The 21,298-nt window shown below is 43.1% G+C and overlaps 1 protein-coding gene across 5 annotated transcripts in view; it reads left to right on the top strand.

Moving 5' to 3' along the window:
• CIC (capicua transcriptional repressor) overlaps window positions 1-21,298 on the top strand; it is a 100,209-nt gene that overhangs the window by 26,472 nt on the left and 52,439 nt on the right. The gene's annotated exons all lie outside the window — the stretch shown is intronic.

Here is a 21,298-nt window from a genome sequence, read left to right as displayed (position 1 = left end):
ATAACAGAGGCTGGCATACAGCGAGCAAATTTCATTTAAAGAAACTATCGGTTGGTGTGTTGTGCCCAAAATATTAAAATTTCCGATTTAGAGATGCAAAACCTCTTTGGATAAATCAAAGCAAAGAAAAAGAGAAAGTGCTTTTTTGGCACACAAAATACTTGCTGTAAGAAACTTACATCAACAGGGAGAAAATTACATATAAGTTTTGTCCCATCCACATTGCTTTGTGGGATTTTAGACATCGAGTACTGAATACATTTCAACTAACAATAGGGAATATAAATGAAGGAAATTTTACATATTAGTTTCACCCCAAACCTACATTACTTCATGGGGTTTCTGGGGACCAGATACTAAATAAAGCTCGTCTACTAGTAGAATAAAAATAGGTAAAGGTTTTTTAAACCAAAATTTGACGTGTTTCACCATCCGGCTTCCTCAGGGGTAATACAAAGATTGTAGTAATACTATTAGACAGAGTTACAATAAGTAATTCATGCAATATTAACCCAGATAGTATATATACATACAAATCAGTTTGTATGGAGGTAAAATAATGTCAACTATGAAACCATAAAGACAGTTGTGCACATTCCATCTCGGGCCCTGTAAAGAGCACTTGGCCCTATAGACCTCCTTTGGGATGAACAACAAGTGTTTTCTTATTAAACATCATTACCTTTTCTTACAAATGTTCATTTGACTTATTTGAGCACAAGTTCCTTCAGACAAACTCTGAATGCCTTCCCAGATAACAGAGCCTGGCATATGTTGAGCCAACTTCATGATCATACCCATGCAGTGCTCAACCCAAAAAGTTTGTTTGGGTGGGAAGAAATTTTAGACGGGTGGCAGATTCTGTATTGTGACCCAACTCATTAGTAACTACCCAAAAACAGCTGGCTGGGTACTGAAAAGTGCCGGGTGGTGCACCCAGCTAAAAGGGCCAGGGAGAACATGGCTTTGGAATTGGATGTCCAACAAGCTCAAAAGGATGACCGGGTGTCCACAAACTTTTGATAATGTTTCCCATGTTGTTGTTGTTTTTGTTAAGAGATTGAACTTTGTGAAATTGTGAAATGTTTCTATTGCGTGTGTTTTGTAATCATGAATCGGTATCTAAGCTGAATTCTGTTCATTTTGACTCTCACTACACCTTTGTTATGACTCTGTATTGAAATGACTGAAGGTGCGGCATGACTTCAGCGTTTTCTGGTGAACTCAAGTTGGTTTTTATCAAGTCAAGTTACAAAAAAATGTCAGTTTTCACTGACAAGTACACTTCCATACAGTGGCTTCCTTTGAGATTTCACTGTATTATCTCTTTCACACTTTATGTGTTTGCAGTGTTCTTACGGTTTTACAGCTCTCCGAGAACAGTTCTTGGAGAAAAACTGAAGAGTTTCAAAGCTTTTTGTTATTTTAAGACTTGACTCTCCCAACAAAAAGCAATTTGCTGTAAAGGAGGAAGCAAAGCAAAGTAGTCACTGTCCAGATTCTTTTACAGTTATGACATGTTGGGGATTATTTGAAGGGAAAGTAATCCACCTGTATTAACCAATGGCTGTGCTCTCGCTATTTAATCAAAATTATTGTGGAAACCAGGAAAAGTTATAACACAGCTTTCAAAGTAGAATTGTTATCTTATTGCGCATCTATTCCTCATAAATGTAGAACAAAGCAGGGTCCTCTCCTCCTCCTGTATCACTGTCTGTATCTGTCATTTGCTACCCCTGTTTAATGTACGGCGCTGTGTAATATGTTGGCGCTAAATAAATACTGTTTATTATTAATAAAAATAATAATAATAATAACAATTCAAAGCAGCGTGGTCACTCATACAAGGGCCATCTATGCAGGGGCAGTGTTCTCCCCAACACATTGTTTTAAGCTGGGTGGGACGAAGCTGTAGGGGGCTGGTCAAGGAGTTTTCAGGGCAGCACATCACAAATTTAGTGTTCCCAGTTGTCATTGCTATAGGAATCAAGTAACCACTATAACTCTTCTTCTACTTTGTTTCAACCTTCTAATGTATAATACAAAGATGGTGGAATAATGGGACATATTAAGAGGGTGGGCTCTTAATATGTCCCATTATGCCACCATCTTTGTATTATACCCCAACTGTCAAGTGTGCCTGTATTGGGACCTAACTTTTCAGTACCCACCCAAAAACTTCCAGGCGGTTACTGAAAAGTGGTGGGTGGTGCACCCAGCTAAAAGGGGCTGGGGAGAACACTTAGGGATCTATCCTTATCAGGGATGTAATGCTTAGCACAGTGAATACCGATTAACAAACCCCTTCAGTATTCTTACCAGAATTTTTTTTTTAGGCTGGGTTGAAAGAAGCTATAGGCTAGTAGTGTCCACTGTATTGTGACCCAACTCTTCAGGCTGTTACTGAAAAGTGCCGGGCGGTGCGCCCAGCTAAAAGAGCCTGGAGAGAACACTGCCCTTGCTTGATAATCAACAGCCAGTCACTTCTTTATCCACCTGCTGGGTTTGGTTTTTTGACAGTTGTGTTTAATGCAACAGCTTGCACATCTCAGGGTAATGGTGTGCAGGGTATATATAACTAATAAGAAAAAGCCTGCTGATCACATTTAAGAAGAGTACCCAGACTTTTATTTTTTACTTTTATAACATTATGCCTTTTAGTTGTACTTTTAAAAGAAACATTTTCAGGGAGAAGCATTATACAATGGTTTCTTAGCAGTACTGGAATGTTTTATCACTTTCACTGTCACTTATGTATTGTTCATTGCGTTTTGCAAATTGCTATGTTGGTGACATAAATTAGTATTGAAGCCAATCACTCAAGATAACAACCAGCTGACCAGCATTTACAGATCAAAATTGGAAATGGCCTATTTTTAATAATACACATTGGTATAGTTTGGATTTCACAGTAATAATTGTGCCGTCCTGGATGACAGAGGCGCCTGACACATCTTACCATAAAAAGTTAAAGATAAAAAACTTTGACACCTTTCCCATACAGGTCAAAGTATCTCCGGAAAAGCGCAAAGCACCCAAATCCCTTAACAGCACTCTTGATTTTACTTTTGGTTTTTGAATCCGTGACGTCATTGTCCAGGTCGTGGGACAACTCTTGGGCTCATCGATTGGCTTCTAGAACCAAGCATTGCTCAGGGGACGGGGTCATATTCCTATCCATAGCTCGAAATGCCTGGTGTCACCAGCTATGGAGACATGATCATGTACAACAGCTTTCCTAAACCTTTTACCCTGAGAAAAAACCCTTGAAAGAACTTTTCAGGTACCCCTTCTATATTTACTATATACACAGCTTACAGTACATTAGTGTGGTGGACAGTGAGATGAATGCCTCCTACATTGGTGGCCATTAGGAACAATGTCAAACTTACAGATAGCCAAAAAGATCATTGGTGTCACTTAAACGCATCTGATAGTCACAAATTGCTCAATGAAACCTCTAGTAACCTCTGGAGGAATCCTGGTTGAGAAACTCTGATGTACAGCAGAAATGTTGCATCTGTATGAGGCTTAGGCTGCAAGTCGTAAGGAAAGTTGGTACCATTTGTAATTCTCCCTGACATCTGTATTTGTTCCGTTTGAATTTTGTGTGACCAAGTGTAGCTGACCAGATCTAAACCAGGAAGAAATACTCCGCTCCCATGATAGAATCGGAAATGTTCTTGCTTTTTAAGGGTTGGTAGTTTGCACAATGGGCAAGGGAGGTTGGGTATGATTGCACTGGCATCTGGTGTCCATTTTCTATAATATATTAGAGGCCTGTATATCAAGGAAAAGATCTTTTTTCCTCCTATTCTAATTGCTTTATTTATTATATAGCCTGTGGTGTTTGTCATAAAAGTGGAGGATGCTATTTAACGATCTAAAAGTGGTGAAAGGACCTCAGTCAGGCTGCTCTCCCTTAAAGGAGCTCTTCAGTATACAGCCAGGCAGCACAATAATTTCATTGTTTTCAGGCACTGGGGGTTTAGTCCAATTCAACAAGCAGCCTGGAGGTGGAGAAGAGACGAAAGTGGAATCCTCCTTTAACCCTCCCCACCCAATCTCTATTTTAGATTTTGTCTCCTGCGCCATCTAGGCCACACAGGCTCCTGGGGTTCCTGGTTGTCTCCTCGTCATTTTTCTTTTTCAGTCTTCCGCTCCGGAGCTGTGAATGTGCCTGGAAGTGTGAAGACGATGTATCAGTTCCTATAGAGGAGGTGTCTGTGCAGGTGACATGTCAGGCAGATTGCATTCATTATATTTATTCCTGCTTGCGGCTAAGGGCCGGGACCGCACACAGAGACATAGTAAGCTAAGTGAGAGGACAATTAAAGGGGAACTTCACACAGAACTATAAATCTGGGTTGTCTGTGAAGTATAAGCATCTCCACTTTGATGTGGTACATGAAAGCTTCTGGGAATCGCACCCTGCACCTCTGTGTTCGTTTTACTAGTTGTCAGCGCCAAAGTGGAAGTTTTCCAAGACAAGCGGCCTGTGTGCTTCTTTGTGCAATACAGGAAGATTGCAAGGGGCTGGCAGGGTGCTGTACGAGCTTATATGCTACAAATATCATGTGATTATACTTATGTAGATCCACACCCAGTCACTAAAATTTCATATCGGCTTCAACTTATTGTGTAAAATCGTATTCATTATTTTTAAATCTTTCATCAAAGCGGAACTAAAGTTAAAATAAAAAATCACACCTTTTACTTCTGCAGATATCTCCGGAGCTTTCTGTGATTCAGCTTCGTGTTGCCCTGGTGCAGAGGAAGTGTCGGGCACCTCCATCTTCTTCCTTCTCTTGTCTGCGTCACCCGATTTCGCACTGCGCAGGCTGACGCATGCTGCTGTATTTGCAGTGGCGATCCCACTGCGCGTGTGTGAGGAGGGCACCTTTTTTACTTTTTTTTTTTTTTACCTTAATGGCTGAAATGCCTCTTTTTCGTATGCTCGATCTCGGGCATGTGCAGAAGGAGCAGCTAGAAGCCTCCTGGGTTATCCCTGACACTCAGGTTTGGTATGGATCAATGGCCAACCTTTCCAATAGCAGGGCCCAGCAACACAGCAAAAAATTTTGCCACTGCCTGGTACATGTACGGCCTACAACACTCTGCCGCCCCCAGCAGCTCCACCTTCGGCCAGCAGAGCAGCGTAAGAAAGCTGACGTACTGTCAAGCGGCATAGCCGCCAGGGAACGACAGAGACGTGGAAGCCCCACATACACCACTCCGCCACTCCCAGTCGCTCCTGTGCAAGGAGAGCCGCCCGCTCCGCCACCAGCTCCAGAGCAGTGCAAGTAGGGCCGCCGCTCCCAACCCACCAGCTACGGACTGTCACCAGTCTGCGGCCCGAGGTTGGGGTCCACTGGTATACAAAATACAAACAATTTCAAGACCTATTAGGAAGTTGTGGTCTGCTGCTGTCTGGATAAGGAAACAAGCCCTGAGAATCGCCAGGCAGCCATGGCCGGAGGTCGTATAGACATGGAAAAGCTGGAGGTAGCTGTTCTAAGATCCTGGAAATGATTAAAACAAATTCCTGTATGATAACCCGTGATTTAACTTTAATTTATCAATGCAGCTTTTGAGGTCTGCTAAACTTTACCATTATTATTCTCCATTTGCTGCTGAACCAACAGAAGAATAAAGAGGACCTGTTATTAAACTGATTTCAGACAAGCGACGGTTTAACTCCTATAGATAAAGTTACATTTTCACTAAGCCAGTGCGTGTCAGAATCCATGTCACAGAAGACTCGCTGTGGCCTCAGCCGTGTTGAATACTAATCTTTTCAGCTGCGACTCAATGCAGCTTCTAAATAGCTTTCTGTAAAGGTGTCGGAGACGTCAATAAAAGGTGCCAAACCACCGATTACTCAGCAGTGGAATCTTCTGTTTAAAAACGATGTCAACGTCGCCTCCGTCTGTTGTACAAGCGGTAACTTTTTTTTTTAAAGAAAACATCCAGACCTCTGGATGAGTTGTCAGCATTTAAGGTTGCACAGGAGCTGATGCGTCATATATGTGAAAGTGCAGCTAACGTGCTGTGATAGAACGGGAAGATGCGACGCACATTAGCGGCAATATATTTATTTGGCCTGACATATTAAAGCTCTCCAAGATTGGAGAATGTAGAAAAGTGTTTAAGCTAGAAATGTTTTAAAGCTGGGTGGGAAGTAATTGTAGGTGGGTGGCAGCCCCTGTATTGTGACCAAACCCTTCAGTAACCACATAAAAACAGCCGGTTAATGAAAGTGCTGGCTGGTGCACCCAGCTAAAAAGGGCTGGGGAGAACACTGTAGACTGTCATGGCAAAACCAGCAATCCTGAGATGGATTTCTTCTAAAATCATTTGCTGTTTGTTGGCAAATGTTTTAAATCCTGGACTAGATCCTTTCCAGGTTTGATGGATCACCCAGGTTTTCCCATGATAGTTTATCTTCTCCAGGTATGGAGAGCTTTAATAAATCGGACTCATAATGTCTACATACTGTAAAAAGTTATAAGGACAGCATAGTTTCTTGCAATATGCCCTTCCAAGGTTTACTATTTATGTCATGATATGTGGACAGAAAAATAGAAACTGTCCTTGCTGGCTTTTTACTTTGAACCATGGAACAAGCAGACTGCCTGTGAAGTCTGAACAATCTGAACTTTTTCTGCTGCAAAGGTTATGTGTACCATTGGACCATGCTTGTCCAATGATCCTAGAAAACATACTTACCCATTAGTAAATTAAAGTAAATTCCCATCCCTCCCAGAAGTGACCATCTCTAGGTACCAGGTTTATAGGCAAAAGGACTCACCCCAGGTACATCGACTGGGGAAGATTTTTTTTTATACGAACTGATTATGCTTTGCATAACAGACTTGTTATCTTGAGCTAAATGTACATTTGCTCCTCTGCCACCCACAATGCACTGCTCCATGCCCCAGTGCCCCAACATCACCCATGCAAATACTGAAAAGTTGCTTTATACTTTTGGTAAGAACCAGAGGAACACAGAAGCCAGGGGATGCCTGCACATGTTAGGTCTGTGCTTCCTTTAAGTAGGGTGTGTTAGCCGGGCCCTTGAGTATCCTTTGCTGAGGGTCCTGCTGGTTCCTGCAAGCTGTGTAGCCTGGGAAAGGCGGGTTGGGAGTTAGGAGCCAGTCTGGACATGAGGGAAGGGGGGTTGGTGAACAGCGAGATCCAGTTCTCACGCAGAGGCCTGCTCACAGAACATCTGACATTCTGCCAACAACAAAAAGCAAAGTCCCACACAAGTCCCAGCGGGCACTCTATCTGTTAATGGAGAGAGAGAGAAGAATCAAACTGGCCTGACTGTAACTGAGCTGCCGTCTACTACACATTCCACAATCGTGGCACGGAACGGAGATAACATATCGGTGCTATTAAAGTGAAATTCCACCTTTTTTCATGCTGGGAATAAAATAAATGAGAATCATAGCTGCCCTGTGTGTGCTTAAATATTTGTAGATGGAGAACACAGCTTGCTATGTATTCACACTGAAAATTAGAATCTGCTTTGGATATAGGTTGTAGAAATGGCCACCTACTACAACAAGGAGATCTTTGGTTCTTCGTTCCCAGGATACACAAGCCATGGCGTGCTTAACTCTGAAGATTTTAGCTGCTGTGGCTAATGCCAAGGTTAGGTCACTTGATCCACATCATTGCATTCTAGATTGTAAGCTCTTCTGGGCAGGGTCCTCTCTTCCTGTGTTACTGTCTGTAACTGTATGTCATTTGCAACCCCTATTTAATGTACAGCGCTGTGTAATATGTTGGCGCTGGGGGGGGGGGGGGGGAATTTGCAAACTCCATGCAGATAGTGTCCTGAGATTTGAACCTGGGACCCAGCGCTGTAAAGGCCAGAGTGCTAACCACTGAACCACCGTGCTACCCACTCTCTGATTGCCTATAACTGGGGTGGGTGCGTACATTGGGCTGTTAAAGGAAGCACAACTTCCACCAAAAAAGCAACACAGACCAAAGGTGCATTATGGTAACGCTCTTGGTTTCTCTTGGTTCAGCCATACTTTGTGCCATACTTACATTCAGATGCAACATATAAGCCACTGTGAACAAACTACACTGATGAATAGACATATTCACTGAACAATATGGCAGTTCTCCATTCCATCATTCGCAGATCTCAGCTGACCTCTGTCCTGACTACAGGTGTGATGGAGATCTGTCCAGCAACATGCTTAAAAACTAAAGAAACCTCATGATATTCTATGCTACCCTGGCTGCTTCTCTTCATTGAACCCCAATTTCCCTGGAACTGAGAGGTTTAGGAAACTGAAAATATAAGTGCAAGTGGGGAGGACGTCTGTGGCTGACCTAACATTTCATGACTATAGCATTATTAGAATATAAAAGTCTCACCCATCAAAATGCACTGCCCTGTTACTCATAACTGTCTGTTTCCCTTCATTGACCCCCAATTTCTCTAGAACTGGGAGGTGTAGGAAACCCAAAATATAGGTGCAAGTGGGGAGGACACCTGTGGCTGACATGTCCTAAAATTTCATGACTATGGCATTATTAGAACATTAAAAACTCCCCCCATCAAAATGCACTGCCCTGTCACACATAACTGTCCTCTTCCAATGTTTGAACCCCAATAGCTGCCCTACACATAGCTGGCCACTTCCCTACTTTGAACCCTAATTTCTCAGGAACGGGGAGATATAGGGACCTGAAGATGTAGTATTATGAATGTGTCCTTCTTGGCTATCTGTCACATGAATTCTATATGTCTGGAAGTATCCACTGGAGAATTAATGGGCTTCAAAGAAGGTCAGCAGCCCCCTATAACTGTCAGGACACATTGTAATGAGCACATGGTGAGCATGGAGAAATTTAGGTGATACATTGTAGCCTTTTATGAAGGAGGAGGACAACTTCCTGGCTTAGGGAAGAAAACACTATAAACCCAGCCCTGTGATTAGCTCCTTGTGCAGTTCAGGTTTCATGCAGCGTGAGACATGTTACATTTGGCAGCTCATTCTACCCCTTTGATCTTACAGGTCAGGTCAGGACATCGATGACCCCTAGCAATGTGCTGAGCCTCTGTCCTTGGTTAATCAGCAGGCGGGGAAGGTGATGAAGCCGTTTTGCTTCACTGTAAAAATAAGGTCATAATTTTTATTAATAAACAGGATCTATATAGCGCCAACATATTACGCAGCGTTGTACATTATATAGGGGTTGCAAATGACAGACAGATACAGAGAGTGACACAGGAGGAGGAGAGGACCCTGCCCCGAAGAGCTTACAATCTAGGAGACATCCATCAGGCAGTGTGGCAATATTGTGTGAATAGAATCTCAACATTCACTAGTACAGTGTTCAGCTTTGGGTACATTGACCTTCTTGTATGGAAGGCAGGGCTCTGGGTATGATGAAGATTCAATTTACTGCCTAGCAAAGAATTTAGCAACCACCTGCACCAGCAATGACCTCATGGCACCGGAGCAAGCTTTTTCTACCCCAGTTTTATAAGCACCCCATTATTCCTCATACCCCCGGGAGAACAAGAGGAAACGTTTACTTGGTCTGGTGCTCAGTATTCCCTGTGGGCGTCTGCTTGGCAGACGAGGGGTTAAGGAAGCCTCGTTCTCGTCATCGGTGACAAAGCCGTCTCTCGGCAACAGGTAACCGGGGCGACCGTTTCCTAAAAAAGCATGGAGCCCCCTCCCAACCGCCGCCCCTTGTTCTGCTTACTCCTTTTTAGATGTTTTTTGTTTTAAAGAATTAAAAGTATAATAAGGACTCTGAACGAAGGCCAAGTGGTCAGATGGATATCATTTTCCCCAATTATGTCTTTGCTTGTTGAAAAAAAAAAAAACTCCAGGCAACCAGTGCCACCAATCGGTTCCAAATGTATGCAGAAAACTTTGCTGCTGTGCCAAAGTCAGAAACTTTACATACTTCAAAGCTAAAATTCAAGCAAATTCCTGTGTACCATATTGAAATATATATCTGGGAGCTGTTTCACCTATCAAAGGATTTGTATTTCACCATCACCACCTTGCATATCCAACCTGGTGACCCAACTTTTCATGAGCATCTTAGCAGGGTCACCTTTCTGTGCATTGGACAGTAAAGGAGCAGTAACAGACTGATGAGGTCCACACTCTACTCTCCTCTTTCAGCACATGTGATTGCAAGACTCCTGATTGGCTGCAAATCCTCTCCCCTTTCAGTGTAGATGGGGTTGAAAAAAGCTGAAAGCATTAATTCAGATTATTTGTATACTGTATTTAGATGTATCATTTTTTTATTATTTGTTTCTGGAGATCAGCATTAAATCACATTTATATAAATCCATCGCAATCCATTACAACGTGAATATTGTGTGAAGCCAATGATGGAGAACTGGCAAAGGTCAAAGTTCATGCTACAGATATAGCAAATAATTCTTTATTCTTAGTAGAATAATCGGCATGCCAGTGCTTTGTCTGGGGGAGGCCATAATAAAAGGGGCCCCTGTACTCCTGCCCCACCAAAAGTCCCCCCCCCCTCCCCATCAGTCACTCAATAACAGCCCCAGAGCAGCGTTCAGCAAACCAGGGATTGGATATATAAAAAATAATAAATCTTTGTTTCCAGCACCGTTATTTCAGACATGCGATTTCTATTTTGTTGTTATAGGAAACGGATAAACAAGGGGAAAAAATAACCAGTAACATGTGTCAGCGGGGAGAGGGAATACAGAGAGAAAGAAGTTTCATTATGGTCATATTCCCTGCTGCTGACACACGGTATATGGTGATCGGACGCTGTGTCTGGTCACATGATGGGCCTGAAATTGCCCAAAACTGTAGAAGATAGGAGAACCTGGGTGATCCAGCAAACTCAGAATGGATCTGGCCCAGGATTGAAATATTTGCCAACTGTGAATCCATTGCTGGATCATCCATGTTTTGCCATGATAGTCTACAGCAGGGGTGCCCAACAGGTAGATCACGATCTACCGGTAGATCGAGTAGATTTCGGAGCTCGCCTTTCAAATAAAACTCTACTGCGCACAGGAGTTACGTTCAAGTTTTTCTTGTTGGTAGATCATTTTGACTTGGTTATCAAAAAAGTAGCTCAAAAGCCAAAAAAATCTGTACACCCCTGAAGGGGTTGGCTACAATACAGGGACTGAAAACATTTGCCAAATTATTTTGAAGAAGTCCATTTCAAGTTTGCTGGATCACCCAGGTTCTTCCATGATAGTTTATCTTCTCCAGTCTTGGAGAGCTTTAATACATCTTGTAATTGAAATAACAGTGCACCCCTGTAAACCTTCGGTGGCAACCTGGTGCTTTCTGATGAACAAGGGCTCGGTGGAGTATTAATCTTACTGACCTAGATAGCGGACTGCAAGGTGCTGGTGTGCCATGCTTGAGCCCTGCAGATAATTCACCTGATTCAGAAACCTCTGGATATTACACAGACAAATCCTCAGGGCCAAGCCTAATTAAGATTTTCAGACCTGGATTTGGTCTGAATCACTTCTGAATCTGCCAATCACTTCTGCTTTTGGAGTTTATTATAAGGCTGTGTTCAGACCGGCGGTAGGGTTGTGGTGCGGTTACAGCTTCCTCATGCCAGTAATCCTCGGCCTTAGGGTGCAACATGTAGCAGCCTCTGTAATGTGACCAAAGCCTCCAGTAACCACATAAAAAACATATTGAAAAGTGCCCGTTTTATGACCCAAGATTTAAAGAAGAACCAAACTGAAAACGGCCAAAAAAAAAAAATCCTGCAGGGCAGTCTGATCCATCCGGGGATGCCCTGCATCGTGTCCCACAACCTCCCGGCGCTCCGGGGCACCGCCATCTTCGTCTCTTCTTCCGGATTCTTCACCCTAAGTTGCCCGACCCAGGCGCAAGATCTGGTGACGTAGAATGGAAAAAACTTGCTGATATCACTGCGCATGCGCAAAAAGGCTCCTTTTGCGCATGCCCAACGCATGCATGCGTTGTCTACCCTTTTATGTAAAGTGAAGTTTCTGAGTTTAGGTACGCATTAAAGGGGCTGTGCTGCACCACCAACATCAACAATATTTTTACTTCATTTAGAAGTGTTCTCTACCTTTTATTGTAAAGAGAATATTGTTGAGTTTATGTCTGCTTTAAATCTCTAAATGGGTTTTCCATTGGTGATGACACAGTGGGACCACATCTGTGCAATATATATATATATATATATATATATATATATATGTATAATATCTATAGCCACGGCTGCTTGTATTCTCCAGCACGGGTGCATATGGCAGGGTGTCAGTGCAGGAGGAAGGACAGTGCAGGAGGTGTCTGATCTTCATGGCAGGATCTATTGGTATTCGTTTAATAAAGGCAAATAAAAATAGAAAATGATTACAAGCTTCTATGAGATTTTAGTGTTTAGTTTCTACATCCACTGATAGTGTTGGGGTTACCATGAGAGTTATAATTTTTGGGGGGGGGGGCTTGGATATGGCATCACCTGCAATGCCAGGGGCTCTGTGGCCAATCTAATGTTTGATATCCTCAGGGATCATTATGACTCTCTCTGTTATTCCTCTTCTTCTTTCTATCTCTCGCTCATTATATTTCTCAGCAGCGATGGAATCACACACATCTGACCCAACCTATCTAACCTCTCAGATATCACAATAGTACTATAACAACGGGTAATTACCGGGATCAGCGCTAGGCCCAGAGGCTATAGGTTCTGCACATCTGACAGGAAGCGTAGGACCAAATTACACATATGCGTCAGCAGTGAAAAGCACATAGAAAAATGTTGTGTAGGTGTTCTTAATGCATGCGTTCATTCTCAGACTGCTAACAAAACGGGGCCAGCTGATCTTACAACTTCCGCCCCCTCACAGTTCTTAGATTTTGACTCGTTGTGCCGTTAAGCCGGCCAGGATGGGGTTAATACTAAACTCCCACACGTACTTCCTTTTCACATTAGAACATCCCTTCCCTGCTGCGCCAAAGTCATTACAGCTTAAGACTTGGGGGGAAAATGTCATGGAGGAGTGCAGAACAGTGGATTCATGGAACAGCCTCCCAGCAGAGGTGGTAGAGAGTGCTGGAATGCAGCAATGCCTGCAAATCATGCCCAGCATAAAAATGTGTAAAAACTCGAGGAAGGCACAATAATATACAGAATGGCTGGAAAGGAAGTGAGCACGGGAGATATTGATTGTATTATACTTCCTAATATTTATGTTTAGACACTGAGCACCTTTACAAACAGAGATGCATGCCCATGCATGGCAAAGTGATAGCGGACTTGTAAAGAGAACCCCCTACCCACTGCCTATTTATAGCCCTGGCCAGCACTCCCCCACAGATCCTGTCCTTGTTACAAAATGGAAATCTGAGGTTGGTCAGTATTTTCCCTAAATTTCTTTTTAAGCCGGGTAGAAAAATGCTATAGGTGGGTGGCAGCTCCTTTATTGTGACCCAACTGTTCAGTAACCAACCAAAAACAGCCGAGTGGTTACTAAAAAATGCTAGGTGGTGCACCCAGCTAAAAGGGTCTGGGGAGAACACTGTTGGTGCTATGAAGGCAATAGTACAGCCTTCCTTTCCTCATTGTGACCCAATCCTCATTACATGGGTGGTCACATGCTACCCCTGGCAGAGAGAGGAGTGGCGCGGAGCTCTAGTTAAAGTACCCACATTTGTGCTGGTATCATGTCCTTGCAAGGGTTGGGAGTGTGAGAGAGAAAAGCAGCACAAGGAGCCAGTCAATTCATGTGTGGACAAGAAGCATGCTGATAGGAAGAAAAGCAGAGCTACAGCTAAGTTCATCTGTGCTGTTTCTACTTTCACTGTCCATTCACAGGCCGGGGTGGGTCCCAAGCCCTCTTGGCTTTTGGGAAATGCATTGATATAAATATGACCAGTGCTCAACCCAGAATTTTTCTAAAACTAGGTGGGCGGAAGCCCCTGTATTGTGACCAAAGCCTTCAGTAACCACATAAAAACAGTCGGATAGTTATTGAAAAGTGCTGGGGGCAGCCCCTGTATTGTAACCCATGACAAACGATCATAATGCAAGTGAAGGGAAGAGAGCACAGCGGAGTGCCGCTCCTTTGTTCTCCCCTCTCCATAGAGCAGAATGGTGCTGTATGTACAGCGCTTGTTCATGCATCAATACAGTCTTTTGTCATTGGAAAGGATTGTGAAAGATCTTTTCTAACGACAGTTATTGCATGTGTGTACCCAGCCTTACACATTTACTGTATATATTAAACAATTACCTTCGACATGTCTGGTCCCAGATCTTTACTGTAAGTCTGCCCATTGCCATCTTTAGAGAGCTTCTGAGCCATTCCGGTGCATGAACGCCATGGCCTCCATTCAGATCAATGGGCTTTTCATGAGGATGAGGACACTTCCATGGGCGCAAGTAAAAGCTTGGAGCATTTATTACCATTGCAGCCAGAACTTGGCACCTCGGAGGTTGCATAGTAAAAGTATGGGGAGGGTGGCCTTTGCAGCTCTTCCAATCTCAGACAGGGCAATGTCTGCATGGAGTTTGCAGGTTTTCCCCATGTTTGCATGGGGTTCCTCTGGTTTCCTCCCACATTCCAAAAACATGCGGATAGGTGAATTGGCTTCCCCCAAAATTGATATATGAATGTACTAGACATGTGACTGTAGCTGGGACATTAGATTGTGAGCTCCTTTGAGGGACAGTTAGTGACATGACTATGGACCTTGTACAGTGCTGCGTAATATGTTGGTGCTATATAAATTCTGTGTAATAATAGGGGACAGCATAGGTAAAGACAAAGGCTGAAGTGCCGCTAACAGTGCCCCAAGGATTTATGGGTATAGTATAACGAGGGTACAGTGGTTGTTCTTTTTTTTTTGCTCTTGGAATGAAGAGAATAAAAAGATGCCAACAGTGACCGCACTTTAGTTCAGGGTTGCATGTGGGTGGACAAAAAATTCAGAATACTCACATTGAAGATTGCAACAAACCATCAGTATGGTCCTAACCTGACCTCACTTTTTGGAGAATATATCTGCCTCCTCGCAGACCTTTACTAAGTCAATGAATTAAGGTCACCTTGAGAACTGAAATGTCTGTATTGAGTTTGATTGATGAAATTATTAGGGAACCCCCCAACAAAATCCCAGTTGTCTTTGTGTGGGACACCCAGCATCAGTCTGTGCAGGAGATTGGTCAGAAGGCTTATGTTTAAAAAAAATTCCAATATTCCATTTCGTGTTAAGCCATCAGTGGCGCCACACCGCCTGTAATGGCTCAGCCTCCAGCCCTAAAAAAAACTATTCTGAAGAAATGACTAATCTTTTCAATGCAGAATAAATGACTAATCTCTTGGGCACTTTAATGCCAGGAGCCTCTGGAACCCAAAGCGAAGGGGAATTCTGAGAAGTGTCCGATTCCTTTCGGACTGTTTCCCTCTAGCTGGAGGGTGAAGAAGAAATGGGGGAAAAATAAGTCCTATGACCCTTCTATCATTGTAACCTAAGCTTCAGCTACTGAGCTCTGTAAACATTTTCCCAGCATATTTAGCTACTGAGCTCTGTAAACTTTTTTTCCAGCATGCTTAGCTACTGAGCTCTGTAAACACGGCAGTTATTAGTTTCATTAAATATATATATATATGACATGGAGCCCAGAGCTGAACAAGCTTGCTGGAATTTGTAACTTCTTTTCAATGACCAATCCAACCACACACAAGAAAGTGTGAAGGTCAGCTTCTAAAAAGTTTACTTTTACTTTTTCTTTAAGCGTGTCCCTTGTTTTTTTTCCTGCTGAAAACCAGTAAGATGAACTGAGTATCGTAGTACAATCTATTATTCATGATAGGTCAATGAAAGAGAAACGGGATCGATATAGTTGACATTCTGACTTTGTAAGTCATTGGCAGACACGAGGATACTAAAATGAAAGGAGAGCTCTGGAAGAACTATTTGTATTGTAAAGAGCTGAGTAGCATAGCCTAAGGTAGGATTTAAAGAGAACCAGTCATGATGGGGCATAAAAAGGAATTTGTATATGTAGTCTGTCTGAGGGTCTGCTTACCTGGACTGCTCATTCCTTCCCAATCACACAGAATCTGCTAGATTGTAAGCTCTTCTGACCAGGGTTCTCTCCTCCTCCTGTGTCATTGTCTGTATTAGTCTGTCATTTGCAACCCCTATTTAATGTACAGCGCTGCGTAATATGTTGGCGCTATATAAATCCTGTTTATTAATAATGGGAAGAATAAGAATAATAAAGTTCAGGATCATGCTTTATCTTAAATGGTTCTGGTCCAGGATTCAAAACATTTGCTAGCAAATAGCAAATGTCTTTGAAGAAATCCAATCCAGGTTTGCTGGATCACCCAGCTTCACTGGTGAAGGTGTATCCTCTCCAGCCATGGAGAGCTTTATTAAGTCCGGCCCATTGGATCTGGTTTATTAAAGCTTGCCACCAAAGGTTTACAGGGGTGCACAATGTATTAAAGCTCTCCAAGGCTGGAGTTAGATAGACTATCATGGGAGAACCTGGGTTATCCAGTAAACCTGTAATGGTTTCTTTAAAGTCATTTGCTATTTGCTAGAAAATGTTTTGAATCCTGTACCAGATCCATTCCAAGTTTGCTGAATCACCCAGCTTCACTGATAAAAACTTTGGAGAGCTTTAATAAATCAGGCCCAATGTGTCGCTTACCAGCACAGCCTGATTCATAAGAGACCTCAGAAGCTTTATGCAAATTCTGGGGAAATCAATCAGACATGAGGTAAGAATTCTAAGAAGTCATGCACACAGTACTGTTGCAATGGTTGCAAGGAAGCAAAACTGTACATTCAAATGAAATAAAGGAAACCCAACTACAAATTGATTCATGAAACATATATGTTATAGTTTCTAGATAGTTTTCCTTTAAATCTCCCACCTCTTAGATTGTAAGCTCTTCAGGGCAGGGTCCTCTCCTCCTGTGTCACTCTCTGTATCTGTCTGTCATTTGCAACCCCTATTTATTGTACAGCGCTGCGTTTTTGTTGGCGCTATATAAATCCTATTTAATAATAATAATAAATCAGCATTGCAGTATTCATTGTCTGCCTGTAATCCCATTGTGTCCTTCCTGATGGTCTTGAAGCGTGACTTCCTGTTTTGGTGAACAGGAAGCCATGCCTGGGCAGAAATGTGCTGAATAAAATGTCACTTGCCCAATCACGGTCATCATTTCTCATATCCTAAAAAAAGAAAGTCTTGTTTAATGTAACCAAGAAACACTGCAGGCAGATGGGGAAATTCCAAACTTTGGGGCTGCTCTCCTCTTATGGTTGTGGGGCCATTTTTTTTTTGTATCTAGGAGAATGCCGGGTAATGTGTTCCATGGTTCAGTCCCGCTTCATAGGGATCCCACTGATTGGACGAAACAAAAACAGCACATAGTGCAGCTCTATTCTTCCCCCACCCCCTGTGCAAAGAGAAGAGCTGTGATTGGCTTGGAATGCCCCTCCCAGTGCTGTTGTGCAGAGTATTTCAGAATTATAATGAAAAGGTATAATTGGGCATATTTCCTAGATCAGGGTAAAAATATATTTAGGAGGAAACTAATCTCCATTACACCCGCCTGTTCCTGTACCAGGATCTAGAAACGGCTCCACCCCCTACTCTGTTTCTCATGGGTCCTGCTGTAATCCCTCTCAGCCATTGGACAGCCACTGGAGATGTAACTTCTGCGCATGTAAGTCCGTACAAAACTATACAGCAAGCATTGCAATGGAGCTGTGCAGGCGCCGCCATCTTTATTCTTTTCTCCTTGTTTCAGTGTTCGGCTTTATTGATTGGCCGGGATGACATAACTCCCACGCAGGAGTTCATTCAGTCCCTGCAGCTGCAGGAGAAGCTGGGATTGCCAGGAATCCCAGCAACCAACGCTGAACTGCGCATGCACAGCTCCATTGCAATGCTTACTGTATAGTTATGTACGCACTTACATGCGCAGGAGTTATATCTCCAGTGATTGTCCATTGGAGGAATATTGCAGCAGGATCCATAAGAAATGGCAGTGATGGTGGGGGGCTGTGTTAGGATCCTGAGCCCATCTTGGTTAGAGAAATGCATAGTAGAATGTAGGGCGTCCATAATGTGCTAATATACCAGTGCTGCTTGTGTATTCCCAAGTGTCATCACAACATCAACCCCACAAACTATAAAGCAACTTCCCTATTTTATTAAGATGAGGGGAGGGGTTCTGTAGCCTTAAAAGACCTCTAGTCCTAAGATGACAATGCTGTGTCATCATCCTAAGACAGGAATCACCAGATAAGATAAAACTAGCCCCCCCCCCCCACACACACACCTCCATGCAGCTGCCAACTCGTCTTAAGCCTTGTGTATACAAATAATAATTGCTGCTGGAATTGATCATTAGGATAGGAAGGAATACCAAACTGTTGTATGCTATGGTGTCCCTCCAAATAGTAAATGGCTGCTGGTTAGGCACCCGAAACAATCGTCTCTCCTGATTTGTCAGGAGCTGTAAACCGAGTCTCCAGTGCAGCTGTTTTTGGAAGCTCTGGAATTAACATGGATATGCAGCTGCAGATTCTGCTGGAGAGTATGTGGTGTGTAGGGGGGGGGGGGGGTGTTTAGTTTAGCTTGGGTGAATAATAATATTGTTGCTGGCTTGAGAAGGGAATGTCAGGGCCTAATTTGCACCCCTTCACCCTTTTCTTTAACCTCATTGGTTGTCCCATCTAATATGAATGCTACAGCCAAACTCATCCATCCTTCCCACCGTTCCTCTTCTGCTGTTTCTCTTTGTAGTTCTCTCCATTGGCTTCCATTTCACCTTAGAATCAAATTCAAATTCCTGTGCTTTGCCTTCAAATCCCTCCACAGTTCTTCCTACCTACCTACCTACCTGATACACAAATCCATCCACAGCTCTTGTCCCACTTACGTTTCTGACCTGAAAAATCCCCCCCTAGCCGCTCTCTTCGCTCCTCTGATGACCTATTACTGATTTCCTAACTCATAACCTCATCACACGCACGGCTCCAAGACTTTTCCATAGCTGCCCTGACTCTCTGGAATGCTCTTTCATCCTCGTCCTTTTTGGCTTTATGTTCATTTGACTGATCACTCAAAATCAATCTTTTGAAACTTGTCTACCCGTCTTCTTCTGTCTCTTAAACCCTCACCACTCCACCCACCCACTCCATACCTCCTACTGTATAATACTTCCCCCTCCTCCTAGATTGTAAGCTCTTCGGGACAGGGTCCTCTCCTCCTCTTGTGTCACTGTCTGTATCTGTCTGTTATTTGCAATCCCTACATTAATATACATTGCTGCGTAATATGTTGGTGCTATATATAAATCTTGTTTATTAATAAAAATAATAATAATAATATTAAATAAAGTCAATGCATTTTTTTATGGCGGGTCCAAGGGAACCATCAGAACCATGGTGCTGTACTGCAGCTCCCAGCATGCTTCCGTCTACAAGCGGTGTTTATACAAAGGCCTGTGAGCGTTTCCTAGCTGCACATTGCACTCTTGTGCCCCGGTGACTTCGTTCTAGTACTCGTTCGTGGTTGTTTTTCCCCAGACGCTGAGTCACATGACCTCTCAGGCTATAGACACCATTAAGCTGCAGGGGGTCACACCCAATTCAGGAGGGCGAAACTTTGAGTCAGGTGTCCTATGTGTGTACAGTTGTAAAATAATCAGACCCAACTTGTACTTTCTTACTTTTCCAGCCTGTCAATGTCTACAAATCTATTTCCCAGGACTTTGCCTTGTGTTGGATCTGAAGACTTGCAGCGCCCTCTACTGGCTGATTGTCAAAACTTACTGGAAAAAGTGTCAGCAAATTGGCTTTTTTTGCCATTTCCCTGCCAGGGCATTGCGCCCCAATGTCAATGTGCCAGGCCGAGATGATTGCAAGGCTCCTATCCTTGTTATCTAGATTATTTGATTTACCTTCAGCCGTTTAGGAAGTGATTGTCATTTTGTTTCAGATGAGGTTGAAGATGTCTGGAAAATTTACAGCCATGAATTATATCTACTGGATCCCGTTGCTGACCACGCTTTGGTGTGGACACAAGATGACTGGAGCGAAATCATTTGGGCTTTAACCATCTGATCTCTAGGATGCCCCCAATGTGAACCTTTTTGTGTTCATAATGAACCTGTATTCATAATCAGTCCTTACACCAGTGGTTCCCTATCAAGTTTCTGGGAAACCCAAGGGTTCCTGTAGAGCAGCGGTGTCAAACTCTGGCCCGAGGGCCAAATCCGGCCTCCAAAAGGATTTTTTAGCCCCCCTAAGCAATTTCCAAATATGAATTTCAGCTGGCCACCTCTGCATTGAAACAGCGCTGCTACTTCAATTCCCGGCATCACTCGCGACTATAAACCAGCGGCCTCTTTACCTATGCGTGGCCCCCGCATTGTACTGTTTTATTGACGCAGGGAATTGTAGTTGTGGTGCTATTTCTCTATTAAAGGCTTGTTCCAGATTGAATGTTAAGCAAAACCTCTTTGTTTCCATATTTAATGGTTTTATATCTAATGAGAAGGAAAAACTTCCTCAATTTTTTCAATAAACTTCAAGTTTGGCCTGCGACTCTAAGTTTTTAATTTTGCCCCTCTGTGTATTTGAGTTTGACACCCCTGCTCTAGAGGTTTTGACTCTCAGGTCAGTTTAGGTGACACCAATGATCTTTTTGGCAATCTGTAGGGTGGCATTCTTCCTAATGGCCACCAATGTAAGAGGCATTTGTCTCACTGACCACGACACTAATGTACTGTAAGCTGTGGATATAGTAATTATAGAAGGGGTACCTGAAAAGTACTTTCAGGGGGTTTACCCAAGTGAAAAGGTTTAAGAAAGCTGTTGTACTTGATCATGTCCCCATAGCTGGTGACACCAGGCATTTCGAGGTATGGATAGGAATATGACCCCGTCCCCCTGAGCAATGCTTGGTTCTAGAAGCCAATCGATGAGCCCAAGAGTTGTCACATGACCTGGACAATGACGTCACAGATTCAATGGCCTGCAATGTAAGAGGCATTCTTTCTATTGAGCATCACGCTAAAGTACAGTGAACTTTTAGATATTGTTATTATTGTCAGAGTTTCCCTGGGACCTGAAAATAATGTTAAGGGTTCTTCCATGTTAAAAAGATTGCCTTAAGTCCTGGGGTATCTGTTTTGCAAACTTACATTCATTGGAGAACTTTAAGCTACTGCTCTGTTCTGTTCTTCCGTGCTCGCTATTAGCCCAAAACTATAGAGGAGACA

The sequence above is a fragment of the Pyxicephalus adspersus genome, chromosome 11 (genome assembly GCF_032062135.1).
Source record: "Pyxicephalus adspersus chromosome 11, UCB_Pads_2.0, whole genome shotgun sequence".
Taxonomy (NCBI): Eukaryota; Metazoa; Chordata; class Amphibia; order Anura; family Pyxicephalidae; genus Pyxicephalus; species Pyxicephalus adspersus.
The sequence above is the reverse complement of the archived record's forward strand: the minus strand, read 5'-3'. Positions and strand labels throughout refer to the sequence as shown.